Source organism: Schistocerca piceifrons, chromosome 7 (genome assembly GCF_021461385.2).
Source record: "Schistocerca piceifrons isolate TAMUIC-IGC-003096 chromosome 7, iqSchPice1.1, whole genome shotgun sequence".
In the NCBI taxonomy this organism is placed as follows: Eukaryota; Metazoa; Arthropoda; class Insecta; order Orthoptera; family Acrididae; genus Schistocerca; species Schistocerca piceifrons.
In genome coordinates, this window is record NC_060144.1 from 153,069,691 (window position 1) to 153,088,954 (window position 19,264).

The window sequence follows — 19,264 nt, forward strand, 5'->3', positions numbered from 1 at the left end:
TCAAGGACAGGTGAAGCAGTCTTCTAGAAATTTTAGTTGCAGCGCGGTCCATAGTCATCACAAATTGTCTGAATGATAATTGTACCACATCGGTCACAGGAGACAAAATGTCCTATCCTTCCAACTCCATAAGTGCTCTGCATTATAATTTTATTTATTTTTTGTGTCATCACACTCATAAAATTCACTGCATAGCTGAAAAGTGCTATTTGTGGCGCTTAAAACATCTAAAGACAAGGAAAATATCACACTCGAGCCCCGGTTGTTTTCATAGACTGTAAGATTTCCTCCTTTGAACGTCATGTCTGCATATAGGTAAAAACAAAAATTTATTTCGAGGTTGAAAACATGTGATAGCTGTGTTATATTCGAAACTGAACCTAATGCATTACATCGTCACCTTCCTGTTTCTAGACGTGCTGACAATTTCCACCAGTGAAGGCGTCAAATCAGATTCATCTTGTGGACGTCTTTGAGTGTCAGTATGGGAAATGAAAGGCACATTAACAGTGGAAAAGGGATACATTTTCCCGGTCGGGGATAATTAGATAAATCAGAATGATTACAAAGAATATAAAATCCTTGTAACAGTTTTGCAGTAAAAATGTTTGGAGTGAGTCCATACGAAAAGCTTCGGTACATTAAAAACTGTTAGCATATATTAAATGTTTTCTGTGAACGTGAATGCGTTGTCGGATTTGCGTATATCCATTCATCAGTATGCTGCTGTTAAACTTACTGACAGAGTAAAAGTGATGGTTCTGGAAATGGCAAGGGTGTAGATTCGAGTCCCAGACTGGTACACAGTTTTAAATATCTTTCCTACTTGTCACTATGACTTCTGAAGATGGTAAAATGTGTTCTGACCCGTTGTTTTTCAACTAAATATCATGCTAGTTGGTAGTACGGCAGTGAGGACCACTTTCGAATATTAGGGAGAGGCTTTCCAATTCCAGTACTCGCCTTGCCTTACAACCCGGAGAAAGTAGTTGACAAATTCGGGACGGAGCCATGGGATGACAGCTGTTTCGCTACATGGCCAGACAAAAACCTCTTTTGTGTGTATGTCTCAGAAATTCCTTAACAATTTATTTGTAATAAGATAGCACAGCACCATTTGAAGTTTCGCATTTTAACGGAGAGTACGGACTGGTTCAGATTCATAACACTGAAAAAAAGTCAATATTTACAAAAGTATTTTAATTTCAGCACCGTGATAATTTTTGTTTCTATAATTATGTGTAAATAGTAGAATGAAGGGGAAATAGAAAATTAGTGCCTCTGGAGAGTTATAGCTACTCTTGAATTACTTAAAATCCCATGTAAATGCAAAGTGTTTTTATCGACACAATCACTGAATGATTACTTCAATATAGCAAAACAAATACGGCTATCAAAATTAACGAAAGAGAACAATTTACAGCACCTGTGACTTACAAAACCTTAACTAACTCAAAAAATAAACACACAATTCCTGAGATACAAACCTTACTTTCCCGACGTAAGGTCAGGGTATTGTCAATAGCAATCATGCAGTTTAAAAATTCCGGAATTGTGATTTTAGAAATACAGTAAGAATATGCCAGTGATAAGAGGTCTCCAGTTGCTAGTTGTCTCAGTTTCACTTGTAACTTAAGGCGCCGTGTCATCTTAATTAAAAGGAGTTTCACTTGTTATTTACTAATGAACGACACTTCTACGTCACTTTCATTAGCGTGTTTAACGCCCCCAAATGATTTCGGACATCCGCTTGCGTGCCCAGTATCTCTAGGACTATGTTCTTTCTTAACATTTCTGCGACTTGAAATCTGTACAAACACATTTAGATCGAAATACTTTATTTTAGTTGAAACCGTCTTGAATACAGGGCCATCAGACAACCCGATCGTACGTATGTAAACACTAGCCCTAGAGGGCGATGGTGTAAGTTTTCGATGCCTGTGCAAACGCGCCCGGAAGTCGATACTTGTTCGGCATGTGCTGTGCGCCTCGCTGCCGATAGATCCTATGGCGGGCGGGTTAAAAGCAGGAATGTTTCATATACGTCTTTTATGGAACACTAATCGGCAACAAAATATAATTTCTATGCGTTAAAATATTACTTCAGTTAGCTACGCATCTTAGGCGGCATATTTGTCATTTTGCAGTGCTGCTGCTTTATATGCGGCAGACATTAGAAACGTTTCAAAAAATTTCTACTGTTTACATCAGTTAGAAGAATGTGTCAGGTACTAATGAAAAGCAGAAAATTATTTAGAGCTGCAGTCGCTAAGCGGCAGTCGTTAATCTGTGGCAAGTGAACTGGTGTCAAGAAATAAACGAATTACGCCGTATCAGAGTTTATCAGCTTCGGTGTCAATGGGAAGTTACGGGTAGTAGATATTTGTACTCGGGTGGCAGTAGCGTCACATACATATTTCCATTCTGTGCGCGTCCTCGGCCACGGAGACGGTTTCATTATATTAAATAATTAAAAAAATAATTGAGAAAATAAACTGTTTTTGAATACACAATACACTCTGTATTATATAGGCTATATATGATCTGGCTATTTTTAGGGGAAAATCGTTTGAAAAACGATAATGATGAATATGTGATGTTTTGCTTTGTATCTAACAGTCAGTTTTAACAGAAAAAGTGTAAACGGCCATGACATGAATTGACTTTTCTGACATTTACCGATCAGAACAAGCATGGCAGATAGTTTAAAACATACACATCGTTGCCTATGCTGATGATAACTTTACGGATTTCACTACCTCTGCAGCTAACAGTGACCTGAGGCAAGAAATTTACTATTACTAAGAGAGTCTAGTGATACTCGATGGTAGTTTTTTAACCTCATTATTGGCAATTGATCCTCATAAGGAAAGTAAAATACAGAAATAAGATGCACTACTATCCACAGAACCTCAGTAGGATGTGGACAGGGTACTCCTCAGACAAAAATGTGTATTGCCATCTTGCAATGTAAAAATAGAATACATAGGCTGCAGTGTATGACAACTGATGTGAAGCATCAAAAGTCCAAGGTGATCAAAACTGTATCCCTCCACGGGGCTTGCATCTCTTTCTTGATTTCCTGCTTGGTCACCACGGCTGAATAGATCTTTCAGTGCTAGTTCCATTTGTGTGCTGCAAGTCTCTCTGTCTACTATTCTTTCATTCTCTCTACCTTTCCATTGGACGATTATCTTGGTTCTGGCTGTGCTTGGATTTGGTTTGTGTTTTGAATGCTCATTTTCTTACCTCCCAGCCTTCTACAACTTTTTATCATCAATTACCTGGTCTCCTTGTTGCGTCTGACTTGCTGCTGCTTTTCAAAATATTACAGAAATGTGGATAGATAGGAGAGGTTGCCCAGCACAACATGTATTCTACCTTTGTGCCATTCTTTCTTCATACCCTTCTTTCTTGCAACGATCCTACGCCCAATACCCAGTACTAGCCGTTCGGGAGGGAGGGGAGGGGGAGGGAGGGAGGAGGGGCCATCAACTACTGGGATGGTGGTAGCCCCTGACAGTGCAGGGGCTCCACTGTTTGCACCTCATCTGGGAAAATCCCCACACAAGGAATATGTGCCCATAATGGCTGGGGTTTGTGGCTCCAGGCAATGTATTACCGGCACTGTAATTGTAACTTAACTGCTGCTGTAGCTGGACGGCACCTGTGGGGTAAACTCCATTGGGAGTGGGTGGTACCATGGCAGAAATTAACAGATGAAGAGAATTAAACTTTTTTTTCTGCTGGTTGCTGCATGACCCTAGCACTCTCTTCTGGAACCAAGATATATTACAATGCAGAGAGGTATGACTCCAAAATGTTTCCTTCCCTATAGTGATGGAGAAAACCAAATGACAAAAATAGATTCACTCAGTTGTTGGAAAACAATCAACTCACATTGAGTTGTAACTTTATGTATCAGTTGAATTACTTATTCATTCTTTTTAATAAACCAGTCTAAGGGAGCAAATGAATGGAAACAATTGAATCAGTCAATTGTATTTTTAGGTATTGGTTGGATTATTATTCATTCATTTTTTTGCATGAAAGTTGTCTCTGGGGGCAGCCAAATGAAGAAAAAGTTGACGGAATCAAATGTGTTTTGTGCATTGATTGAGTTATTCATTCTTCCTTTTCGAATGAAATCACTCCTTAGTTTTTCTGTTGATTGAGGCATGTATTCATTCGTTCATTCAACTGAAACCACTGTTTAGAGGTTTAGTTAACTGAGTTGAAATGAAACCAGCCTGTAGCACTTTCAGTAGATGAAGTAAAGCTGTGATATGCAGGACAAACTGTGGCGTACACACCCCCAGAAGGAAGCTCCACACTAAGTGTACATGAAGACATCTCAGTGGGTGCACCAAAGTTAAAATAAGTGTTATAAATATTCATTTAATTATGTACTGAAAGGCTAATTCTTCTTTTCACCATTTAAAACTGATAAAAAGACTGCTGGGCATTAAGTTCGTCAAGATGTAATCAGCAACAAGCAATTAATAAAGTTTCATTGGCTGTACAAAGCTCAGCAAGCACAAAAGTTTTCCTGGGTGCACATGAAGAAAAATGATGCATGCCAAATTTTTGTGACTGTTTGCATTCCATTTTACTGAAAAGGTATGGTGATGTCCAGTAATTAAAAACCATTTTAATGTAGCCCCTGAGTGTCCCACACATTCCACATCAGTGTCCTGCTGCTACCACAGCCATGGTGCCAGGCAGTGTGAGGAGGTAGCCTGTCGCCACTAGGCAGGTGCCAACAATACTGCACTTCCACCGGCCACCACTCCACCACCTTGCACCGGCTGTGGCCCTGACCCCAGCCCTGGTGGCAGCAGCAGGAGGTGGTTACGGTGGCAATGCCCCAACAACCATTGTGTTCTCCATCCCCCCTTAGCCCAGAAAAGTGTGCAAAAGTATGTAAGAGAAATCATTCAAACCCAGAGAATCAGTGAAAACATTCAGTCAACTGATGTAACCAACATATACTTGTCAGTCAGTTGTCTTAAGTTAAGGAAAACTACTCAAACCTGGTGAGTGACATGGCCACAGACTAGTTTCGTTCTGTTGTTTCATTTGACTGAAAAAACTGATGGAATGACGAAACAGTCAACTGGGCATTCAGCTGTTGGTTGTTCAATGACTACTTCCCTAGCTACACCATGGGAGGAACACTGGTCTCAGATACAAGGTGAGTAAGACTGCCCCAAATACTTGGTTTGTTCTAAGATAGATGGGGTTTCCTTTATCAATACAAAGCCACTGTTCTTCATCGAACACTTATAGGACAGGCAAAGTGGCAATGATATCAGAAATGAAAAGTGGCTCTGTTCTGCTTAAAATGGCCTCCCCTGCTCAGTCACGGGTGCTACTCACTTGCAAGAAACTGGACGACAGTCCTTCTACTGTATCCCCCTAAAAGTCTAAATATGGTATAGGGTATCAATTTCCACTGAGACTGATGGCAAGTTGCATGTTGATTTGGAACAATGAGATGTTATATTGTCTGTTGTGTCCATGGGGAGCCAAAAGACAACAGATTGGATAGTGGAGCCCTCATCTTCCCCTTTGAAAGTGACTCTTTGCCTGAGAAGATCAAATGATAGTGTGGCACTTTGATGTTGACATGTGTATTCCTCCTCCGAAGCAGTACTACAAATGCATGCAATTTGGATGCTTTCTTGGCACTGTAGTGCCAAGGCCATCTGTAGAGATTGTGGCTGTCAGTTGCCCCTCCCCCAATCTGTGTCAGCTATGGGGAGCACCATTCCCCCTGTTCACTAGACTGCACCAGTTTCAAACCAGAAAAGAAAATCCAGGAATTATATTATGAGAAGGAAAGATGCTACACACCACATAGTGGAGATGCTGAGTTGCAGATAGGCACAACAAAAAGACTCTCACAATTATAGCTTTTGGCCATTAAATGCCTTCAACACACACACACACACACACACACACACACACACACACACACACACACACACACCAAACTGCACAACTGTAGTCTCAGACAACTGAAACCACACTGTGAGCAGCAGCACCAATGCATGATGGTGGGGGTGAGGAGGAGGTTGGAGTGAGGAGAGGGAGGTATAGTATGGTGGAGGTGGCAGACAGCAAAGTGCTGCAGGTTACACAGACAGCAGGGGGAGGGGGAAGTAGTGGTAAAGGAGAGAAATAAAGAGACTGGTGGTGGAATGAGAGCTGTATAGTGCTGAAATGGGAACAGAGAAGGGGCAGGATGGGTGAGGAAGTGACTAACGAAGGTTGAGGCCAGGAGGGTTACGGGAACATAGGATGTATTGCAGGGAAAGTTCCCACCTGTGCAATTCAGAAAAGCTGGTGTTGGTGGGAAGGATCCATATGGCACAGACTGTGAAGCAGCCACTGAAATTAAGGAGATCATGTTTGGCAGCATGTTCAGCAACAGGGTGGTCTTGTTACTGGGCCATAGTTTGTCGGTGGCCATTCGTGCAGACAGACAGCTTGTTGGTTGTCATGGTTACGTAGAATGTAGCGCAGTGGTTGCAGCTTAGCTTGTAGACCACATGACTGGTTTCACAAGAAGCCTGCCTTTGATGGGATAGGTGATGTTAGTGACTGGACTGGGGTAGGTGGTGGTGGGAGGATGTATGGGACAGATGTTGCACCTAGGTCTATTGCAGGGGTATGCACCATGAGGTAAGGGATTGGAAGCTGGAGTTATGTAAGGATGGAAGAGTATATTGTGTAGGCTTGGTGCAGAACACAACTGTAGGAGGGGTGGGAAGGATAGTGGGCAGGACATTTCTTATTTCAGGGCATGGCGAGAGGTAATCGAAACCCTGCTGGAGAATGTAATTCAGTTACTCCATTCCTGGGTGTTACTGAGGGGAATACTCCTCTGTGGCTGGACAGTGGGACTCGGGGAGGTGATGGGAGACTCAAAAGATAAGGCACGGGAGGTTTGTTTTTGTACAAGGTTGGAAGGAAAATTATGGTCACTGAAGGCTTCAGTGAGACCCTCAGTATATTTCGAGATGGACTGCTCATAACTGCAGATGTGATGACCATGGGTGGCTAGGACGTATGGGAGGGACTTCTTGGTATGGAACAGGTGGCAGCTGTCGAAATAGAGGTATCACTGGTGGTTAGTAGTTCTGTTACGAACAGAGGTACTGATGTAGCCATCTTTGAGGTGGAGGTCAACATCTACGAAGGTGGCTTGTTAGGTTGAGCAAGACCAGGTGAAACAAATGGGGAGAAGTTGTTTAGGTTCTGGACGAATGTGGATAGGATGTCCTCACCTTCAGTCCAGATAGCAAAGATGTCATCACTGAATCTGAACCAGGTGAGGGGTTTAGGATTCTGGGTGTTCAGGAAGGATTCCTCTAGATGGCCCATGAATGGGTTGGCATAGGATGGTGCCATACAGGTGTCCATAGCCGCACTCCGGATTTGTTTGTAGGTAATGCCTTCAAAGGAGAAGTAATTGTGGGTGAGGATATAGTTGGTCATACGACTAGGAAGGAGGTTATTGGTTTGGAATCCGTTAGGTGTTGGGAAAGGTAGTGTTCAATAGCGGTAAGGCCATGGGCATTAGGGATATTAGTGTACAGGGAAATGGCATCAGTAGTGACTAATGGGGCATCGTGTAGTAAAGGGACAGGAACTGTGGACAGTTGGTGGAGGAAATGGTTCTTATCTTTTATATAGGTGGTTAGGTTCCAGGTAATATGTTGAAGCTGCTGGTCTATGAGATCAGAGATTCTCTCAGTGGGGGCACAGTATCCAGTCACAATGGGACATCCTGGGTGATTAGGTTTATGGACTTCAGGAAGCACATAGAAGGTAGAAGTGTGGGGAGTGGTAGGGGTGAGCAGAGAGATGGACTCCAGGGAGAGGTTCTGGAATGGGCCTAAGGAATTGAGTAGTGACTGGAGATGCTGCTGGATTGCTGGAATGGGGTTACTGCACAAGGTTTGTTGGTGGAAGTATCTGACAGCTGGTGAAGTCCTTCTGCCAGGTAATCATTGCGGTTCAAAACAGCAGTGGTGGAGGCTTTGTCCGTAGGTAGGGTTATAAGGCCAGGATCAGCTTTTAGATGGTGGACTGCGGTTCTTTCTGTATATGTAACATTAGTTTGCATGTTGAGGGAGTTGGGAAAAGATGGTGAGACAAGGTTCTAGGCCAAGAAATTCTGGAAAGTTAACAGGGGGTGGTTTGGGGGCAGTGGGGGTGGATCGTGGTTGGATGGAGGAGTAAACTGACCAGGAAAGTACTTGGGCTCGAACAAACACAAATACACCAAAATCATGTGAGAAATAATGTAAAGGTCTCTTATTGCACTAGTGATACTCCCGCATCTGCAAAACTCTGCAGTCGTCCGTTAGAGGCCTCTGCGTATGCCATGCCGCATTGCACACTGACCTGCCGGTACGCTAGTCGGGACCAGTAGGGATGGTGCAGTGTGCCTCTGGAGTTGCGTTTTGTGACATTATTTGTGCATTGAAGAGTCAGGTGGCTCGGCGATTGGTAATAAATCCTGCTAATGTATTGCAATTGGTTGAGATGAAGTTACGAAGAACCCTTCTTCGTGAAGATGATATTGGTGTAGAAGATGAATCATTCGCATGTTTTCTGGTATCTATTATAGTGCAGAAATATGAGCATAAGTTAGAAGCAGATGCTGTTGTAACACTAACACATAATGATGATGATATGGATGATAATGACGAACAACTCATTGCAAACGGTAGTGCTATGGCAAGTGTGAGAAGAGGCGATGGAAGCAGTGACAGTGAATGCCAACCGTCTCCCAAGAAGAACGTTAAAGTTGCAAGTATAATCATGGTGTTTGATTACAACACACTGGGGAACATGTACGATGATTATTACGTAAGAGGTTTCGACACATACGACAAGCTTCTGAAAAGATACCCTAAACTGAAGCCTAAAAGCAATATTAAAAACATACTGGATTATGTGGCAAAGAAAACAGAAGGAAATATAGTTTTGAAAGGACATCGTACACTGCTGTTCAAGACCATCAAGGAGCGCGTAATAGTGAAATTCGATGAAGCGCGAGAATGCGGTTCCACCGTTCATTATTGGCATTTACAACACTGGGCATTGGACGTAGCCAGAAATCTCGGCTGTACGAACTTTACAGCTTCACTAGGATTTATTACTAATTTGAAAAAGGAGTTTAGGATAACATCACGCCATATCACTATACTCAAAGCACAAAAAGATAAGGATGACGAAGAAGAGCTGATTGAAAGAGCTCAAACGTTTGTTTCCTACGTCAATGAGCATATCACGAGAGAAAACATCGATATTAGTTCTGTATGGAACTGTGATCAGAGTCAGTTCAACTATGAACTTCCTTGTGACAGAACACTGCTCATGAAAGGGGAGAGAAACACTGTCGCGATGTTGCAATCAGTTAACTGTGCAACACATAGTTACACAATCGATGTTGCTACATCAATGGACGGACGATTGTCAGACAAACTCTATATTTGCTTCCAAGAATCCAGTGGAAAATTTGAACCCCCCCCCCCCCCCCCCGTGTCAAGGGTAATAGAAATGCAGTGCTCTCCAAATGTCATCGTCGGTGCAAGTGTGAGTGGGAAGATGACGAAACAACATCGGAAGACGTTTTTTCTGTCAGTTTTGAATCCACATTTGCCGAGAAAGTCATTAGTGCTTTGTGACTCCTGGTCTGGACATAAGGATGAATGAGTACTACTGGAAGCATCTGGTGGAAAACATGTAGATTTTAAAATCATTGTGCCTAAAACTACAAAATATGCACAACCTCTGGATGTATATTTCTTCAGACAGTTTAAAATATATGCCAAGAGAATAACAGACTTCATTAAACTATGCTCCAGTAATATGCAGCCGAAATTGCACGACAGAAATATTTATCATGAATATGCATTCCGTCATTTACAATCAGTTATCTGAGGGAGTATACAGACCAATGCTTCGTTACGCGTGGCAGAATGCTGGCTACGATATTGGTGAACCAGTGAACAACTTCAAAAGTGTCATTGACATGGCGTTCAACACTGATATTATAGAATGTGCAAATACGCCATGCGATGAACTTGCATTTCTTCACTGTGCGTTTTGTAGTCATTCATACTGCTCAGAGCATTTTATTGACATTCCGCATTTACATTTACAGTTACGATTGCTGCATTGTGTATGGCATCTACAATTACATCTACAGTGGTATCTAGAGCATGACTGCAGAGTTTTGCAGAAAAACGACACCCACCAGCACATTCAAAGGTACATAATGGTCCTGTAACCAAACGTTCATACAGATCTGTTTGTTCGAGCCCAAGTACTTTCCTGGTGAGTTAGGCAAAGTTCAGTATTGGGCCAGCGTCCTCCTTACCCCAATCATCATTAACTGGTGCTGCTGCTCTGTGTGGTTTCAGTTGCCTGAGACTGCAGTCATGTGTGTGAGCTGCATTTGCATGCATTTTTGTGCGTGTGTGCGCGCGGGCGTGTGTGCGCGCGGGCGTGTGTGCGCGCTTGACGTAGGCCTTAACAGCCAAAAGCTATAATTGTGAGAGTCTTTTTGTTGTGCCTATCTGCGACTCATCATCTCCGCTATATGGTGTGTAGCAACTTTGCTTCTCATAATATTGTTACATTCCATCCTGAATTTTCCGTTGTTTGAAATCCAGGAATAAGACGCTTGACTGCCTCACATACCAAAGGACTAAGAAGAAATGTGATTGCCTACATCCCTGCATTTATTAAGACAATGTATGCTACTGCTGTGATGATGTCATCTTCTTTAGTGATTGTGCCATTGCCCTCCATGTCTTCTACATCTAGCCCTTGGAGCCACTCAACTACATCCACTCCCCTGATGGTTGAAGGTGCTCTTACTGCTTCGATCCAACTGGATGCCAGCCAGTGGCTGAAAGTCACAGGTTGCAAGTTGTAGGACATTGCACTCCTCTTCTGTCCCAGAATCTGGGGCACACAAGCTCTTACACAAGTCTTAATTGTCTAAGGTCAAGGTGACAAGAAATAGTCCTCCAAAAAGACAGGTATTCTGATGATCCTGTGCTGCCAGACCTAGCATGTTATGTATGTCCATCCGAGGCAGTGTTCCTGGTGCCTTCCTCCCATCCCCCCTTTCCCCATACACGCAAACCCTGATTCAGAACAAATGTGTAGTGAATGGGTATCTTCACAACCAGTGGGAGCAGGCAACACTGAGGCATGACCTGACTCCTTGGTCCTTTCATGCCCATACAGGATACTGACAGTGGTCCTCCAGTAGAACTGTAGTAGTTTCTTCCACCGCTTGGCTGAGTTATGACGTATTTTGTGTGCTTCATCTCCCCCCCCCCCCCCTCCCCGCACCCTCCAGGAAATATGTTTTGCAGCAATGCAGACCCCTACTGTCTGCAGCTGTCTGGGCCATTCTAGAATTGCACTCACTATGAACAACTTTTAGGACTCCATCTGCAGCAAACACATGCCACTCAATATGACTTCAGAGGCTGTGGCTGTTCATTTGAAGACACCTGGAAATTACCATCTGTAATGTGTGTCTCCCTCCCAACAAAATGTTCAAGAATGCTTTGTCTGCACTGTTTTCTCAGCTCTCCCCACCCTTCCTAATGTACGATGACTTCAATGCCCGCAGTTCTATGTGGGGTAAAACTATGACCACTGGTCATGGTAAAGCTGCCGGAAGCTTGATCACAGAACTCGATCTTTGCCTCGTGAATACTGATGTTCCCACAGACTCCAGTGTGGTGTATGGGTGCTAGTTGGCCATTGACATTTCCATTTACAGCCTAGGTATTCTCCCGTCCATCCAGTGGAGAGTCCATGATGACCCATGAGAGAGTGATCATGTTTTGTTTCTTTTTATTCTCCCTTGGTGTCACTCGCCTGGGTATCCACCCAGATGGACTCTCTCTAAATCTGATCAGCATCCTTTCACTACCGCTGTCATCCGTTGCACTCTGCCACATGGAGGTGTGGATGCTGTTGTCCAGAACACAACTGCAGCAATTCTGTTGGCAGCTCACTTGACAATCCCCTCTTCCTTGGGATTGTCCCATCAGAAGACAGTACCTTAATGGATTCCCCAAAATCACTGTAACCATTAGATATCGCAGATGGGCTCACAAACACCATAAGCAACGTCCATCAATTGAGCACCTTATTGTCTTTAACTGGCTCTGTGCCCAGGTCCACCACCACATAGAACAACAAAAAGTGTGTCTGGAGTAGTATGTTGTTACCACTGGACAATGTACCCCTCCTTCACAGGTTTATGTGAAAATTTGACATGTCTATGGGCACCAGTACCCCACAGGAGTACATGGTATCTCTGTGAAAGCTGAGGTAGACACTGATCTAGATGATGATTACAAACATTTTGCTTTTCATTATGCTTGAGCCTCTGCATCTGAGACTTATCAGTCTGCATTTTGTGTCCTTAAACTGTGGGTAGAGCAACTTCTTTACCATTTACCACCCATCACTTGGACTCTGTCAGTGCTCTGTGGGAATCCCTCAGTGCCCTAGCCATTTGTCCTGACATGGCTACGGGAGCAGATCACAAGCCTGGCCAAACACTCAAACAGTTATCAATATATTGCCCATGTCACATCCTTGCCTTTTTTTTTCCCCAACCTTACCTAGAGTGAGGGTGAGTCCCTTTCTCAGTGGTGAGAAAGTGTGATCATCACAGTACTGAAACTGGATAATCTCCCCCTTGAGATGGACAGCTATTGCCCAATTAGCCTCACTAATGTTCTCTACAATTTGCTTGAACGCATGGTGAGCTGATGGCTGTGTTCGTACCTTGAGTTTTGTGGTCCTTTGCTCCATCCCAAGGTGGTTTTCTCCAAGGTTGCTCTACTGCTGACAAACTGTTCTGCCTGGAGTCTACCATTTGGTCAGCCTTTGCCGGCATTGACTTATCCCTATCTTCTTCGACTTGCATGAGACTTACAACATCACATCCTCATCATCCTCCATTCTCGGGCCAACTCCTGACTTTTGTGTGGGAGTTCTTGTCTCGCCTTACTACTTTCCAGGTTGAAGTTGGCGCTTCCCACAGTTCTCCACCTATACAAGAGAATGGGGTACCACAGGGCACTGTATTGTGTGTGCCCCTTTCTCTGGTGGCTATCAATAATCTAACTGCAGCTTTGGGGTGTACAGTGTAACTTTCCCTGTATGCTGATGATTTTTGCATCTACTATCGTTCCTCAATGGAGGGTGTTGCTAAACACCAACTGCAAGATGCCATACAAAAGGCGTAGTCCTGGGCTCTAACAAATGGCTTTCAATTTCCCACTACCAAGATATATCGTGCAGTTCTGTCGCCATTGTACCATCCATCTCCAAACAGAACCCTAACTTGATGACCAAATGCTTAATGTGGTGAAATATTACCATTTTTTCGAATTGGCCTTTGATGCCCGGTTGACGTGGCTTCCCAATCTTAAGGAAATGTGCTGGTCACACCTTAATGCCCCTTGCTATCTCAATAACGTCAGCTGGGGTGCAGACCACTCTGTACTTCTGTGGCTCTACAAAGCTCTTATCCTATCGCATCTTGATTATGGGAGCCTGATGTCTAGTTCAGCATCGCCTTCAACATTGTTGATGCTGAACTAGATCCACTATTATTGGGTCTGACTTGAAACAGGTGCCTTTTGGACCAGCCCTGCAAATGACCCCCCCCCCCCCCCGTACAGATCAGGCGCTGACAATTGCTACATAACTATGCAATACACATTTGCTGCTCCCCCAATCATCTGAACTACCAAGTCCTTTTTCCTGAAACAGAGATCTACCTCCCACAACAGAGGCCAAGGCCTGGAATCATGATCACAGTTCACTTACAGTCTCTTCCCTCAACTCCATATTTCCCCATTATCACCTCTTTTCAGGGAGAAATCGCATGTGCCCGCATGGTGTATACCCCACCCATTGTTCTTCCTTGGCCACTCCTTTAGACCAAAAGCCTCGAAAGACCCAATGGTTTTTCACTGCCTGTTTCTGGATGTCCTTGATGCATTTCCAGGCTCAGATGGGACATACACAGACAGCTCTACAGTCTACTGAGGAACCGGTTTTGCCTACACACATCAAAGATGCAGTGAACTATGCTCCCTGGTGAATGGATGCACCAAGTGCACTGCAGAATTGGTGACTAGTGCTTGAGCCCTCACACACCTTTGTTCTTGTACTGGCGAGTCATTCTTAATCAGCAGTGACAGTAGTCTTCAGGCTGTGAAACAGTACTATTATCAAGACCTATTAGTTGTGACTTTCCAGGATGTCCTGTATGACCTCCACCACGCTGGAAGGTCAATCATATTTGTATAGACCCCTGGTCATGTTGGGATCCCAAGCAATGAACATGCTGACCGCCTGGCCAAGTTGCCTAGCACGATGCCTGCTTTAGAGATGAGGGCACCAAAACTGGACCTTTGATCAGCCCTATGCCAACATTTCTTGGAGACTTGGAATGCAGACTAGTGTAACCTATTTCTCTGAATAAACTGCAAACCATAAAGGAGACCATGAACATGTGACAGTCTTCCCGTTGTGAATCTCACAGGGAATCTGCTGTCCTCTGTCACTTTACATTTTCCTCATTTGCCTCACTCCAATGTGAGGATCCACACAACTGGTGGTGTGGTGCCTGTCTCACAGTGATCCACGTCCTACTAGACTGCCCTGGTTTGGCCATCTTACAGCAAACCCTTAAACTTGTTAACGCACTATTTCTGGTGCTAGAATATGACACCAGTGCAGCTGATTTGATTTTAAGTTTTACCTGTGAAAGTAGTAGTTACTCCTCTGTGACATACAGCCTATTAGTTTCATTGGCTACTTGAAGGATAGAATTTCCCTGTCATTTGCCCCAACCCAAGGAGCCAATGGCTACCCTTGCCTGTGTCTTTCCCACCTAAAATTCTTCTTATTCTTTCACATCTGTCAATGTTTGACATACTCACCATTATTGTTCTCTTTCCTAAGAGTTTATCTTGTCCATTTAGCTAGTTTTCTTGTGGTAAATGAGGTTGTGGAAGCTCCGATACGGAGGATATCTCTGATCGCATAACATGTCTCGGGGGCCTCCAGCGGCTTTCTGGATGGGGCAACTCACCCATCTTCACCTCTCTGCTCTGCTCTGCTTGCTACTATCTCTTGATTTTCTTGATTCTTGGATACAATTGAATTCATTTGGATTTGTATTTTGTGTACTTCCTCTCTGGAGCTATTCTCAGCTTGACAGACAAAGGATTAAGAGGTCAATGACCTTATAGTTTTGTCTTTTTAACCCTATCACCCCCCTGCGGGTCCGGGGATTAGAATAGGCCCGAGGTATTCCTGCCTGTCGTAAGAGGCGACTAAAAGGAGTCCCACCCCCTCAAGGGGGTCGTTAGCACCTGCGTCCGGAGACGGGCGGTTCCACGACCTCTATTTGCGGTCACTTTGCTTTTTCACTTCTCGTTTCTTCCTTCCTTTGGTTGGTTCCTTTCTTTGCTCTTTTCCACCTCACTGTCTTCCTTACTCTTTCCCTTGTCTTCTTCTCCTTGCCTTCTCATTGCCTTCTTCTCATTGCCTTCTTCTCATTGCCTTCTTCTCATTGCCTTCTTCTCATTGCCTTCTTCTCATTGCCTTCTTCTCATTGCCTTCTTCTCATTGCCTTCTTCTCATTGCCTTCTTCTCATTGCCTTCTTCTCATTGCCTTCTTCTCATTGCCTTCTTCTCATTGCCTTCTTCTCATTGCCTTCTCATTACCTTCTTCTCCTTGTCTTCTCTGGTCTCCGCCTCGGCGTTTGAGACAGTCTGTCCTCTCTCTCCCTCTCTCTCTTCTTTTTCCTCTTCTTCCTTCCTCCCTGTGCGTGCCTGAAGGCCGACCCACGCGTTCGCACGCGTAGCCGGTGACGGGGTAACGCGTAATTCCCCGCCCTGGGTAGACATGTAAGGCACGCGCGTCCCCCCTGGTAAAGGCCAGGCCCGGGGAGGGGCGATTGCCTGAGCTGATACCTTCTGACCATGCCGATTAGTCCCTCCGTCTGTTTCTCGGGAGGTGTGACCTGAAGTGTAAACATTCACCTAAGGCGGGAGTGCCCTCTGAGAGGGTCCCCACAAGGAAGGAGCACGCCATCGGAGACGCTGGCAATCATGGGGGATTCCTCCGCATTGGATTTCACTCCATCTGTCTCGACTTCTGCCCAAAAACGGAAACGTGACCAGCCACCAGTGACAAAAGTACTACCGCCTGCCCCACAGTTCCTCGTCGTTTCTCGATCTGAGGACGGAAAGGATTTTTCCTGTCAACCCTTTCGTTATCCAGAAGGGTGTAGATGCCATAGCCAGATCTGTCAAATCTTGTACCAGGTTGCGTAACGGTACCTTATTACTAGAAACTGAGAGCGCCTTTCAGGCACAAAAACTGCTTCGGGCCACACCCCTATACACGTTCCCTGTGCGGGTGGAGGCTCACCGAACTTTGAATTCGTCTCGTGGTGTGGTCTATACTAGCTCCCTCGACGGATTGACTGACGAGGAGATTCAATCATTCCTCGCTGAGCAGGGCGTGACGGCTGTCCATAGGGTCATGAAAAAGGTCAACAATGACCTTGTACCGACCCGGACACTTTTCTTGACCTTCGATAGTGTTAAACTGCCATCGTGCATCAAGGCGGGCTATGAGGTTATTTCAGTTCGCCCCTATGTCCCGACACCTACGCGCTGCTACCAGTGTCAGTGTTTCAATCACACTCGACAGTCTTGTTCCAATGCGGCTAAATGTGTCACTTGTGGCAGGGATGCCCATGAGGGTGACTGTCCACCTCCGTCTCCTCGTTGTGTGAACTGTCAGGGTGACCATGCCGCATCCTCCCGCGACTGTCCTGTCTATAAGGACGAACGCTGCATCCAAGAAATTCGGGTCAAAGAGAAAGTGTCCACCTCGGCTGCTCGCAAGCTATTGGCTAGTAGGAAGCCCACGCTGCTCCCAGCGGGGAAATACAGTACTGTCCTCGCCTCTCCTCGGACTACCAGGGAGGTGGCAACCCAGACATGCGATCTGACCTTCAGCACCACGGTCGTCCGTTCGGCCAGTGCTAAGATCGCCCGGTCAACGTCTCCTCTTCCTCCCGTCACCCCTCAGACACAAGCACCTTCATCAGCTTCTGTCAAGACGAATACCCAGAAGTCCGATGCACAGGCCTTCAAGTAGGAACCGTCCCGTGCAGACTTCCTACGTACCTCGACCTCCCAGCCTTCGACCGGTACTTCCACCAAACGTCCTTCCAAGAAGGCTCATAGGAAGCACAGTTATCCTTCTCCGCCACGGCGCATTTCTTCTCCTGCGCCACCCAGCGGTTGCCGCCCCAGGCCGTCATCCGTTTCGCCTGGCCGCACCGCTGGTAGCCGAACATCTGGCCATTCACCGGCGGAGGAAGCTCCCCCTCCCGGCCATCTTCCCAAGATGGCCGATGAACCTATAGACCCCATGGACGATGACTGTCCGCCTACTGATAGCGGCGGCAGTGCTCGCTCGAAGCCAGGCCCTCAGCGGCCTTCGAGGTGACCCCTTCTTTCGTCTTCCTTTTCTTCTTACGATGGCACTTATTCACTGGAATATTCGCAGCATTCGCTCCAACCGAGAGGACTTGAAGTTGCTGCTCCGTTTGCACCGTCCGTTCGTCGTAGCCCTCCAGGAAACGAAGCTACGCCCATGCGATCAAATTGCCTTGGCACACTACACCTCTGTGCGTTTTGACCTACCCCCTGTGGTAGGTCTCCCGGCCCATGGAGGGGTTATGTTGCTGGTCGGGGATGATATTTACTACAATCCCATCACGTTGCACACCGGCCTGCAGGCAGTAGCCATCCGCATTACTCTCCCCACTTTTACATTTTCCATTTGTACCGTTTACACTCCATAGTCATCTGCCGTTACCAGGGCAGACATGATGCAACTTATTGCTCAGCTACCTGCACCATTTTTGTTAACTGGAGACTTCAATGCCCACCATCCCCTTTGGGGCTCTCCAGCATCCTGCCCGAGGGGCTCCCTGTTAGCAGACCTTTTCAACCAGCTCAATCTTGTCTGCCTCAATACTGGCGCCCCTACTTTTCTTTCGGAAACATCTCACACCTATTCCCATTTAGACCTCTCTATATGTACTCCCCAACTTGCACGCCGGTTTGAGTGGTATGCACTTTCTGATACATATTCGAGCGACCACTTCCCGTGTGTTATCCATCTTCTGCAGCATACCCCCTCTCCGTGCTCCTCTAGTTGGACCATCTCCAAGGCAGACTGGGGGCTCTTCTCTTCCAGGGCGACCTTTCAGGATAAAACCTTCACAAGCTGCGATAGTCAGGTCGCACACCTCACGGACGTCATTCTCGCTGCTGCTGAATATTCCATCCCTCACCCTACTTCTTCTCCACGTCGCGTACCGGTCCCCTGGTGGACTGCAGCATGTAGAGACGCTTTACGTGCTCATCGACGTGCTTTACGCACCTTTCAACGCCACCCTACAGTGGCGAATTGTATCAATTATAAACGATTACGTGCTCAGTGTCGTCGTATTATTAAAGAAAGCAAGAAAGCCAGCTGGGCTGCTTTCACAAGCACCTTCAACAGTTTTACTCCTTCTTCTGTTGTCTGGGGTAGCCTGCGCCGGCTATCTGGCACTAAGGTCCACTCACCAGTTTCTGGCTTGACGGTCGCGAATGACATCCTTGTGGCCCCTGAGGATGTCTCCAATGCCTTCGGCCGCTTTTTCGCCGAGGTTTCGAGCTCCGCTCATTACCACCCTGCGTTCCTCCCCCGCAAACAGGCAGAGGAGGCTAGGCCACCTAACTTCCGCTCCTCGAATCGTGAAAGTTATAATGCCCCATTCACCATGCGGGAACTCGAAAACGCACTTGGCCGATCACGGTCCTCCACTCCAGGGCCTGATTCTATTCATATTCAGATGCTGAAGAACCTTTCTCCTGCGGGTAAAGGTTTTCTTCTTCGTACTTACAATCGCATCTGGATTGAGGGACATGTTCCCGCATGCTGGCGCGAGTCTATTGTTGTCCCGATTCCTAAGCCGGGGAAGGACAAGCACTTGCCTTCCAGTTATCGACCCATCTCGCTTACCAGCTGTGTCTGTAAAGTGATGGAGCGAATGGTTAACTCTCGATTGGTTTGGCTGCTCGAGTCTCGACGCCTACTTACCAATGTACAATG

The 19,264-nt window shown here is 45.7% G+C and overlaps 1 protein-coding gene across 1 annotated transcript in view; it reads left to right on the top strand.

Annotated features, from left to right (window-relative positions):
• The window catches only part of LOC124805276 (bumetanide-sensitive sodium-(potassium)-chloride cotransporter-like), a 197,160-nt gene that overhangs the window by 1,280 nt on the left and 176,616 nt on the right, over window positions 1-19,264 (top strand). The gene's annotated exons all lie outside the window — the stretch shown is intronic.